Source organism: Protopterus annectens, chromosome 1.part1, assembly GCF_019279795.1.
Source record: "Protopterus annectens isolate FY-2018-M chromosome 1.part1, PAN1.0, whole genome shotgun sequence".
Taxonomy (NCBI): domain Eukaryota; kingdom Metazoa; phylum Chordata; order Ceratodontiformes; family Protopteridae; genus Protopterus; species Protopterus annectens.
The window spans coordinates 1,414,477,517-1,414,490,291 of NC_056726.1; positions in this window are offsets into that span (position 1 = coordinate 1,414,477,517).

Here is a 12,775-nt window from a genome sequence, read left to right on the forward strand (position 1 = left end):
TTTTCTTGACCATGGCTCACATAGGACACCACTAATGAATTATACCAAATCACACACTACCTCCTCTTATCTCAATGCTGCTGTTTACCTGTCTCATTATTGTAGTTCACTTAGGCATTATTTCTGAAGGGGAGCTATATTTCACATTCGCCCAGCCATTTATCCACACACATCATCTTATTACTAAAGTACTTTATTTTATGTTTTATTACTTACATTATCCTATGCCAATGCTGTATGTGCTACAAATTTTGATTTCTAAACTTTGCATTCATATATTTTATTTTGTTCAATAATGATTCTTTTATGTATGCTTTTTCCATTCATATATATTACTGTCCATACTTATAATTTTGTATACTGTGTAACTAATTTTATTGAACTGTTATAATGTGAATCTAGGCCAAGAAAGTGGTTGAAAGGAGTAATCAGACCAGCTCATTCTCTCGTTAATGAACATATATAGATAAATAAATTTGTGGGGAGCCCATTCTTAATATTGATGTAGGTCAAATGAATTTGGGAGTAATCAAATGAGCTGACAATATGACCTAATTTGAACCCTTCCATAAACTTAGATATCTATAGACTTGGAATGTCCAGTTTTGCCTCTGAGAAGTAAGGGCCAAAAAAGATGGGTCCCAGGACTACATCCTGTGGGATGGCAATGGCAACCCCTACTTGGACAACATAACTTTATTCCATATCCTAATTAGCTATCTGGAGGATAACACAGAAATTATGTCTGTGACTATGAGAATGTGCTTATGATGTTCAAGTGGAGAATGATGTAAAAGATGCTAGCAAGGTCACCTTAAGCAGTATAGAGAGTCTGGTCCCCTCCCAAAGCTTCTGTGATCTTGCCAAAAAGTCACCAGGCTGAATAGCCGTAACCTTCCTTTAACAAATCCAAATTGATTGAGGTTGAGGATCTGTAAGCTAACCATGGTGTTGTTAATTATTTTAATGATAATGTGTTTCCTACAGACAGTGTTGATGAGTTGTTAGATTTTTAATTACTGAGGTCATTTGTGGGGCCATCAACGTGGATCATGCCAGGTATGGCTGTTCTCCATATTTGTTATACATAGCAAGTTTCAAGTATATAGCCCATGGAGAGACTAATCTTAAATTGATTCAGAAGAGGATGCACTATGTGATGTTTCATACTTGCAAGGTAGATATCCTGGACCAATGAAACCACTGTTTTTAGTTTTGTAACGAGCATAAGTCATTTGATCAAGCATGTTAGCTGGTGGTACAATAAGAGAGACATGAGGGTGATGGAGGTGTAACAGGTGTGAAACTGGAGCTAAATTTATCAGCATAGATACTAACAGGAGTGTATGGGTTAGAGTGGGATACACCATTGAAGAGGTATTTGGAAAGGAACTGGATGTTACTTCTGTGTTCTAAATGTAACTGAGCAAGATCTTCTAGTTGTTATTAGCATCTAAAGCATCTAAAGCAATTCTAACTTTGACACTGGCATTGTACTGTCACTCTCTATGTTTATAATGATCATTAGGGGGTTTTAATAGTGCTGGAGATAGATTTTTTTTGTACAACAAGTAGTGAGTATTTTCTTTCTCCTATAGAATTAATTGATATGGGCATTCCATCATCTGGCTTAGGCTTGCATTTGTTAGTGTTCTTTTTTTTTTGGATGGGAACAAACTCTATACATCTAGTCATAAAAGAGTAGAACTGTGAGGCGAATGCTGAGGCAAGGACAATATATCAAATGCATTTGTTTTGAGTAATAATCCAGTTGTGCTTGTCCAGGTTATCTGTAAGTAATAATAAGTTAGAATAAGAAGTAATAAGTTAGAATAATCTTAAATACCGTTTTGTTTTCTTTTGTAGGGAGTCATGTACTGAGGGTAGAGGTAAAAGCTTGGGATCAGCAAGATCAACACAGAGGTAGAGAAAAATGATGTACAGCAGGAGAAGAAGTTTGTAAATATAATGTCAAGGAGGTTAACACCTGTGGTGGAGGGCAGGATCACACCTTTAGGTCCCAAATGACTGATTGACTGCTATGGCAGATGAAGGGGAACAGGCTTATATGTAGCCATTAAACTATTCCTTTTTCTCTGTAATAGCATGATATCTGAGTTAATATACATGAGTACAAGGGGGCTGTAGAGGAGGGATTATTCTATGCAAAAATGCTTATTTTAACAATTTTCTTCCTACTAATGAAAAACGCATATTTAGATGCTGGTTTGTCTCCAGGCAAGCTTGTTGGCAGATCTGCACTGTGGAAAGATCAAGTTTGATGAGCTGGAGTTTTTGTTAGCTGCCAACATAAGGGATCAAATGCACATTATTTACAAACATTTGAGTGTCATATTCTCAAATAACAATCAGTAAGGATGTTTGACATGATGAGTCCTTGTAATCAGTAAGGAAAGACACTGGCGTGTTGAAATTTCATAATCATCCTGGCCTGGATGACATTATAATTTTATTTCATAAGAAAAATAGTACAATCACAATGATCATTTTGAACTATACTGGAAAGAATGGGATAAAACAAAGTCAGATCCTATAGTCATGAAAAGATATCATCCTGTTTCATTGACATATTCTGATGTTAAGTGGTTAACTGTCACTCATTTAGCAGGAAGAATACAAAAATATCTTCATACTTCATTTCATACTTTCATTCTAATTTTATTAAACAAATCAGGCTTACAAATATAATAGTTCTACTCAAGAATTTATTCTTTACCATAATGATCACAAATCACACCATGGGATAACTGTCACTCTTGATGCATCAAAGGACTTCTGTAGGGCACATATTCTATTTCATATAAACATTTTAACAAATCTTTATTTTCTACAATTATTTATTAACGTATTTATAAGCTATATGCTAGTTCATTGATGCTGCTTTTTGTTATAAGGTAATTGCAACCCAAAATTAATATAACTGGAATAAATCATCTCTGCCACATCTCCTTTTCTGTTCAGTCTCTACACTGACCTACATTGCTTTGATCAATAATCCTTTAGTAAAAAGAATTAAATGTTGCTTAATATGAAGTTAGAATAACTGTGGTTGCAAATGATATGATGTTCTGTCGTGACCAGTTCAATATTTCCCAGAGCCTACTAGTCAATATAGTTAAGGGATTTAGTTCTGTATCAAACTATAAACTACAACTAGGCAACTCAAAAATTTGTTGCTGTCATCAGTCTATTTTCTTTCTCACTTTTCACTAATCTTAAATATTATAATAAACCATGGAAATGTTAAGTTGGGGATTAAGTATCCAACAATGCCTACAAATAAATACTAATATTTTATGGACAATACTAAATTGAACTTGGATTGTTGCTCTAAGTTGAATTTTAATCTATTAGCTAGAGTTTCAGTGGTAAAGTCTAAGGGCAGGATTCACGAAGGCTTGCACGGAGTATAAGAGACGTGCAACACTCTCGATCCAGGAACAGCCCTAAGCTCCGTGTAAGAGACCAGCTAAAACGTCTCTTACAAGGACTAGGCATGGACATGCTAAATACCTCACTTGTATCTGAAAGGTATGCAAATGAGGTATATTAGCGATCCACACAGCAGAAACCAGTCCATGTAGGAGACATTTTAGCTGCAGAAATGTACTCAGCTGACAACTGAGTACATTTCTGCAAATTCCACAATGGAGCGATGTCAGCTTCAAATAAAGGTTGCATATGACTCAGGCAGCATGCCAATGGCCAAATATGTGGCCATTGGCAAGATAACCCGATGCAAAAATATTAAAAATATAATTTTTTTTTTTCGGCGATCGCCGATGTTTAAACCCAGTGCAGCCCCGCGCAAATGGGCTGCACTGTATAAAACTATAAAAAAGAAGGTTATAAACCCACAAATGTGGGTTTCATGCAATACATGGAATGACAATGCAGGGACCAGCAGACCAAAACCAACATGGCCACCGTGTAGTGGTTGCTAATGGGGGAAGCTGATTCTAAGACATGTAACTAAGCATTAGTAGGCAATCTCATGTAAATGAGGGTTCGGATACTGAATCTCACAGTCACATACCAAATGAGCACAGTCTGAGTAGTGTAAGAGATACAAAAGGGGGAGGAATAGAGTAGGAGATAGGTGACATCACAGGGGGGAATGGTAGAAAGAAATGCAGTTCATTGGAGGCCAGTGTAACATGACAGATGACAGGCACAGATCATGGAAAGAGGTGTGCCACTAGATAAGTCATGGAAAGTCAAGAAATGGAAGGTGTACACTGTTACCTACACCAAAGTTTCTTGCTGGCCATGCATGCACACGTGTGCATGCCAGGAAGCGTGAGTAGGACAGGGTGTGTGCGTGTAAGGCAGTGTGAGCATGTGGGAGCATGTTGGGAGATGTTTAACACTGTTTGCGTGGGTGTGTGCGTGTGTAAGGCAGTCTGAGTATGTTGGAGGCTGTTGGCAGACGTGTAACAGTGTTTGCGTGGGTGTACGTGCGTGTAAACCCAAATAAGTAGATTCTGAACCGTGTAAGCACGTGTGCGTGCGTGTAAGCCACTGTGAGCGTGTTTCAGATAGTATGCACGTTGCTCCCCCCTGAGGATACAGAGAGGAAAAAGGAAGCAACAGAATTAATAGGAAGCTAGCAGGGATAACTGCTGAAGCTAGCAGGTGAAAACAATTAGAAGCAGGCAATTACACAGGCAGAATAGTAGCCCAGCCCAGCACTTAAAACTCTGCAAACAGTAGTGCAGGACGTTTCCATTAAGAGACACTGCAAGACAGGAGTAAGCTAATAGAAGTGAAAACTGAAAAAGCTTCACTCAGAGCAGAAATGTTAGGGGCTGCCATAGCTGTCATAATGAGACATAGGCGACTTGCTGAGGGTGGTGACAATGCAGATGGTGCTAGACAACCCACAGTGAGGAGACAGAGAAGAGTGTACAGGCCCAGGGTCACCTACCACGGGTTACATGAGCTAGAGACAGTAGAGCGCTATAGAGTGGACAGAGAGCTCCTGCAGCAAATTGTTGAGCTGTGCAGGCCACACCTCACACACAGAACCAACAGAAGGGAACCCATCCCAGTGGAAACCAAGGTATGTGTTGGGCTAAGAATACTAGCAACAGGTACCTTCCAGAGACCAACTGGCGATATGATGGGGATATCACAGGCATCAGCCTCCAGGGTACTACACCAGTTCCTGGATGCCATGTCAGCACATGTCGGTGATCATGTATATTTCCCCAATGCCCGTGAGGTATTGGCCAGCAATATGCATCTCTTCTAGCAAATAGCGGAATACCCTGAGGTACTGGGTGCAATAGACTGCACGCACATACGCATCAAATCACCAGCCGGTGAGCGGGGTAGGGCCTACATTAACCGCAAGGGCTTCCCCTCCATCAACTGCCAGGTCGTGTGTGACGCCCAGGCATAATAATGAATGTGTGTGCTGGCTGCCCCGGGAGTTATCACGATTCCCACATCTGGCATTTGATGCAGCTATACCAGACATTTGCCAATGGGGACATCCCACATGGACACCTAGTGGGAGATGCAGGTTATGCACTGGAGCCATGGCTGATGACACCCATCAGAAATGCGCACACACCTGAACAGGAACGCCATAATGAGGCACACGCACAAACACGTAATATAATAGAGCGTGTGTTTGGGCTGCTCAAATCACAGTTCCGGTGTCTGGACACATCTGGTGGAGCCTTGCAGTACACACCAACTACATGTACCCAAATTGTCATGGTATGTGCTATGCTACATAATATGATCTTGCGAAAACAGCTGCAGCAGGACCAGCATAGGGCCGGGCCAAACAGCCCCCCACCATTGCCAAGGCCATCACAGGCAGAGCGTGACTCGGAGGAGGAACAACCTGTGCCTGCCCCAGTAGGCAGAAGGAGGCGTGCCCAGTATGCCCTGGCCTTGGCAAAGAGGCAACGCATAGCACATACACTGGCTCAGTAGGAACCCTGGGAATGATACCCCTCTCTGACTCACTCATATAGTAACAGGGATGCCTAACATGACACAACCTGCTCTCAAACATGTACAGGGAGTGTAGTATGTGCATCCGACAGAGGCAGCCCTGCAGCACCACCTGAGGCATGATTGCCATGTGTTAAGCAATGTACCACCATCTAGTATATGCAAACATGAAGACCCTGCCTAACATCTCACCCTCACCAAGCATGATGCCACACTATGAAGACAAGAAGATCAAGTACAATAATTGGCTGAAATAATGCAGTCAGTCAAAGGGGAGCCAATGTGTTACAGGCTGGGAAGATATGCGGAGTTTGACATGATGTACCACCTGCTAGGGGTGACGTGCACCTATCATGCCATGCCCCATGGATACTGGCAAAGGCTGTCAGTACCCACAGCATGCCCTGAATAGGTAAGTCTCAAAACACAAACCCAACCTCATAGGTTCTACAAGGGATAGGAACCTAGATGTAATACTACCCCATGACAGATGTATAAACAGCAAGATGTGTGCAGTGTAAACGCACACAGTAAGGAGAATGTAGATACCAGTCCTGTAATACAGAACTGGGCAAGGCTCACATCAGCACCCTAACACTACCAGGTCACACCTCATACTGTGCTGTACAGCCACAAAACATGGAACAAGCTACAAAAGGAGGGTGACTAGCAAGAAATGGCAAGGATAACCACACCCCCATGTTGGAACCACAACAAGAAGCAGCATGGAATATCCATGGTCAAATACCAATGGCTAAAACTGCCTCACAGTATATAGCCTGCTGCAGACCACTGTCCTAATACCAGGAACAGCACCTGGCCTATGTCGGAATACATGAATATATCAAGCCCCCCAAACCACATTATATTGCTCGACTGAAAATACCCAGACATACACCGGTAGCATTGTACTAGCACCAACACAGTAGGAGAAAATTACCCAGATTCCATAAACCAAAATGCCCAGGAACAATGTACTACTCCCACAAGAGGGGTAAGCATACTGGATGTGATAGTCAGTAACATGTGTACTGGATGGCAAGATGAGAAGTGTACCCCTCACTGGTAAGACCAGACCATAGAGTAATCACACTGGATATACACACCCTGACCCCAGTCCCTGGCCAGAATACCACAGTGAAAAACATGTGTAAAGTATAGGTTCCAGCCCTCAAAACCGATGTTGAATCCACAAAAGGCCCTGTGCAAGTGCAGAATATGGGACACACCACAGAACATGTTATACAGGCATTCCATGAACACAGCCAGGAATGCTTGGAGTATGCAATCACAAATAACAACAACACACAATGCCATACACGCAGGCATCTGGCATGCTGGCCTCCAGCCATTACCAAACCATGCAAGAGAATGAGGAAGTCACCACATGATAGAGCAAACATAAAAAGGGAAGTAATCACTGACCAGTAGTATGGCAACAACATATGTCCACACATACAATCCACTAAGTCCAGCACAACAAGTATAATCTATGAATCCAGAGGCAATGTGACGCCAGTACCAAGTACACAGACAACCACAACACCCCCCAATAAATACAAGCATATGTGATAGATGCATCCATGTATCCAAACCAGAGGTTGAGCTCCAACAACTCAGTACTGTCAACACTAGTCAGGAGGAGAAGGTGACCACATATACCACAAACCCAGTCCCACATAGACCTACCACAACTGTAAACCAAACACATAAACACAGACAAATATTCCCGGAGGCCTCAATTACAAACACACCACACCAACAGAAGCCTCCAAAGTAGATCATAAGCAACCACAACCTTCAAACATAGCACATGCAATGAATAGTACGCAAAGCTGGTGTGCCAAACAGTCACAGGCCCGAAGGAGAAACAACATGCCTGATACAGTCGTAATAGGTGTCTGTATAGGCAGACACACAGCTGTCCCACTCACCAGACTGAACAAGGGAAAGGGTAGAGTAAGCTGATTGTAGGTTGCCACAAAATGCCACTTAACACAAGAACGCAGGTCACCCCAAAGCAAGCAGAAATATGATGCACCCAATGTCCATGCTGTTGTGAATTACCTGAGATGTACCTCCCTGGTCAACATCAAATGAGACATGGATGGTCTCTCTGAGTATGTACCCCAGGGCGGGATGACACTGGCTGTGTGCAGCATCCAACCCTCACCAAGAATGATGCCACAGTACAAACACAGAATGCTCATGTTTAACAGCTGGCACAGTTACAGCTGTCAGTCCAAGAGGGTGTAATGTGTGTCTGCTTGAGATGTCAAGCATGACAAGCCATGCTGCTGTTACAGGGATGGCTGTCAGCTGTTACCCGTGTGCGTCTGGATACTGGATAAGGCCTATGCCGCCTCCATAGAGCCGTATGTAGGCAAGGCCAAAAAGACTACCCACCACCCTAGAAAACATAAGTGGTAGGAAACATAAGTGTAATGCTGACCAATGCCAGATGTGTAAACTGCAATATGCATGCCCCTGAGGCACTTCCCATTATGGAGAACATTGATGCCTGTCCAGTGACAGAAGCCTGCTGCAGGCCTAGTGATAGCACACCAGCACTACTAGGTTATACCACATAGCATGTGTTATGGCCCCAACACCTGCACCAAGACATCAAAGGAGGGGGAGTATCCATATGCAGCACAGACACCCATATAGCCAGGTAACTGACAATGCACAAAGCAGCGGACACCACCCATGTGCACATAACTGTAGTCAAAACTGCTGTACAGTCTGTAGCATGCGACAGACCACACTCTCACACACAAGAACCCCACCCAGACATCCGAAGACACTGTACAGTATGAATGTCCCACCAAATACCAGACAAGGTACACAAAGTACCACATAGGTGTCAAACCATTATGTATGCAAGGAGTCATCAGGGACCTAGGGACACAGGTCGACATTAATCTGCCATGTGACAGCCACAATGCCAATGTGGCTATGAAGACTGTTGATACTGGACACCGTATCATGAAAGGATTCACATCTACATCAACAGAGGTCACTGTGCTGCTGTACTGTTCCCTTATCAGACCCATAATCTAGTACAATGACTCATATGGGATGTACCATACGTGACACCTGCAGCAGTTCGGAAGGCCTCATAGTTACCCCACCAACAGGATAAAGGGTGTGAAATATATGTCATATGCTGCCTGGCTGTAGACACCCCAGCTGACTGCAGTCACACACTGCCTACACAGAGGCATTGTATGTCTGTTGTACCAGGCCATGTCCAACACAGGAGTAATGGACATGCTACACCACAGGAAATCAAAGCAATTGGAGCTGTGAGAGTCACAGATGTCAACCTCAACACATAATGAAATAAGATGTGCTGGAGGGACAGATACATAACCCATAGGCTACCCACACCCAGAAACAGGATCCCAATCCATGGTAGGCAGAGCCCCTCACTGACACCCCTTAACAGGAATATTTCCAAGTGGATGGATGACCGCACATGTATACTGGGGGTCCCCACTGTGTCACGACCAGACAGAGGCACAGTGAAGAACCTCATAAATGGCCATAATTGAACATAGCAAGGGGTGGCGAAAGACACACACACTCTAGCTAGGCTTACTAATGGCCTAGGGTGTCTAGCCTACTATGAACCCATGAACCTATGAAGATACAAAACATACAGGACACTATGGATAATCACAAGGCATACCCAACTGATGGTAGGAATTATGTTGGGCATCCACAGATATGCTCCGAATCACACAGATATTACAAACAACATACCAAACACACACATATTGCTAACCTACAACCTGTCAGGTGCAGCGCAAACACCCCCCCCCCGAGTGCAAAATACATATCCCAGCAGATGGTCCCCTGACATTGCAGATGCTGAGGTAACAGCCATCATCTGCAAAGCAGAACACACAGCAGCAAAGGTATGTGATGGTGTCCTGTGCTGAGGCCAACTTGGACCCCAAGAGCAATGGAATGCAAAATCACACCACTGGCCAATGTCAGCCTTACCACAGGATATGTACCCAAAGAGCAGTGTACAACAACAGTGGTCCATCACAACAAAGGTGTTGCCTGAATAGATACTCCAAACTACCACCCCAGGATCCTGACAAGCTTGTTCTGCACAGCTATGGAAAGGATCAGTATGTACCGCAGACAGAAGGCTAATGTGGACCTACTGATACTGGACCCTACACACTGTGGCTGTTGTAACTGCAGAACCGGCCTTTAAACATGTCTGACCCATTTGAAGCAGTCATTAAGGTCATTGATGAGGGCTATGTGGGCCACACAGTGTAGCTGGACCGTGCACATGCTTCTAGACAATACCGTACGTGTTCAGTATGGATATGTTCACCAGCTTAAATATACACCCCTATGTCAGTAGAGGGGTTGCAAAGCAGACCAAGGACAGAACTGACATGGTCAGACATGCCGCATCCATGTCAGACTACAAAGGGGATATGAGTGGCATCCCACAAGGCCTGGTCTTGGCCCCCCCACCCCCATTCTGTATACATGTCCCATAGGTATAGGCCAACATGGAAGGACTGTGACCGAGCATGTATGCAGAGGAGTACAAACAGCCCACCATATCCGACCCCCAGCTGACACAAGCAACCCACAAAAGGGCCACCTACAAACAGACAACTGTAGCCATAGCCATGTCAGCAAGCTAATCGCAGAACTGTATATAGACAACCACCGTGGATATACAGTAAGTGCCCACAAATTACCACACAGGTGTTAACCCATGAGGTACCTAACATGTAATGTGAGACCTGGGTACAAAAGGTGATAAATATCCTGCACTTGACAAACATGTGTCCGTAGTGTTCGCAGAAACATGTACCATATACCCACCCAAACATGAAGGCTGGCAGATGTAGATAAGGGGAACTCACTCTGGCTCTGCAGCCATCCTCCATCAGCATCACAACTGACTACAATAGCCCCTGTGGGATATACCACAGCAGACACCTCCATCAACTGTAAAGTCCACAACAGTACCCCACCAGGGGTAGCAAAGAGCATGAGCAGATGCCATGTGTTGCCTGAGTAAACAAACTGCAGCCCCACCCCACACTCCACCATCCTTCCCACCTACAGGAAAGCTGTGCCTGATGTATGAAGCCATGTCCAACCTGGAATGAATGAACATGTTGCACCTTGTACAATCTGAATGGCAGTGAGCTATGCACATGAGAGACCTGAACCCCAGCAATGGCATACATAGGACAAGCTGTAGAGAATGATCCATAACACAGAAGGCACCCCCACACTTCAGTAAACTCCTGGTACAGGTCAGCCAGAGTGCCACATATTGACACCCCTCAAGAGGCATCCTGATGAGTGTATGGAAGATGGTAGGCTACCCTGGGTATCACTGTTATGTCAGAGGTAGACAGAGGCACAGTATACCAACCATGACATATGTAATGGCAAACTCCAGTTACAATGTGTGTCGAAGGACAAACACACCCTGTGACTACCATCCGAAATGGCCTACGGAACATCGCTTGTGTTTGCCAATGTCCACCCATGTTGTGGAATACACTAGCAATGTTGGACGAGCCTGGTGTAGGTAGTCCATATCTGAACATATTGCAACATGGTCATATGTGCACAACTGGCCCCTACACAGTCTGTTGTGCTCACTATGAAGATGTCAAGCAGTGATAGGACTAAAGCCCAGGATACTGTCCACCACAGTGAAAGTACCGAACCAGTACACTATACGGTACTACAGTGTTAGGTCATTATGAAAGTATGTTGAGAACTGTCTGCAAAGTATTCCATGCAATTCCTACAGGCACAGTATAATCCCTGTTGTGGCAGACACGAAGCAGTTGGCCAGTTAGTACACAACATGACACCCAGCACACAATCATAAACGTGTGATAATGTCGAAGGTCACATACACCCAAATATGTGGTGGACTTCAGAGTGCAACATATGGAAAGCTCACACTGGGCATGCTCGCACACTTTGATAAATGAGGCATATGTCAGACAACATGCCATGGAAAGGCTGAACTGGGCATGCTCACACACTTAGGCCATATCTCCATGTAGCAGTTGGCCACACATATCTGGTATTTGTACGTGTCAGTCCAGGAACCAACCACAACACAGCAATCAGCCCAGTGCACACAGTAAATGACCACAGAGACATAAGTGATATAGTGGATCGCCGTCATATGCAAACATCTGCCACAGATACACAAGTTGGTCATAGGAACAGGGAATGCTATGGCAATAAAGACCTGCAAACAGTAGAACAGCACAACAAATATTGTGCATCCGACAATTGAAGATATGGGTGTAGAGGTCAATACTAGGCTTCTTGCCCCAGGGAATGACAGCTCAGCCAGAGTGTGCTTGGCATCTGCATCCCCAGGATAGTTGGCTACCGTGCCACTGTAAAGTAGGTCACAGAAGGCAACATGTGAGGCTAGTGAGCTGTGCCTCTGTCAAGCAGGGGCACCGTGGAGGTCTCAGGGATTGAATGTGCTAAGCCACAGCCATGTTGTCGGTGTGTGCTGTGAGAGGGTTGCTGAGGATCTCTGACAGTAGGTGTCCATCAATAACAGACTGAGGGGAGCCCTATCTGCATTCTCTGAACGATTCCACTGTCAACACCGTGTTGTAATGAGTATGTGTGAATGAAGTGCCATGCTGGAACTGTCCACAGATGCCCTCCCTCTGTGGGCTACAGCTCTGCAATGTATTAGGTCACTCTGTCTGTTGAACGGCGCATATATGGCCGGTGTACAGCTGAC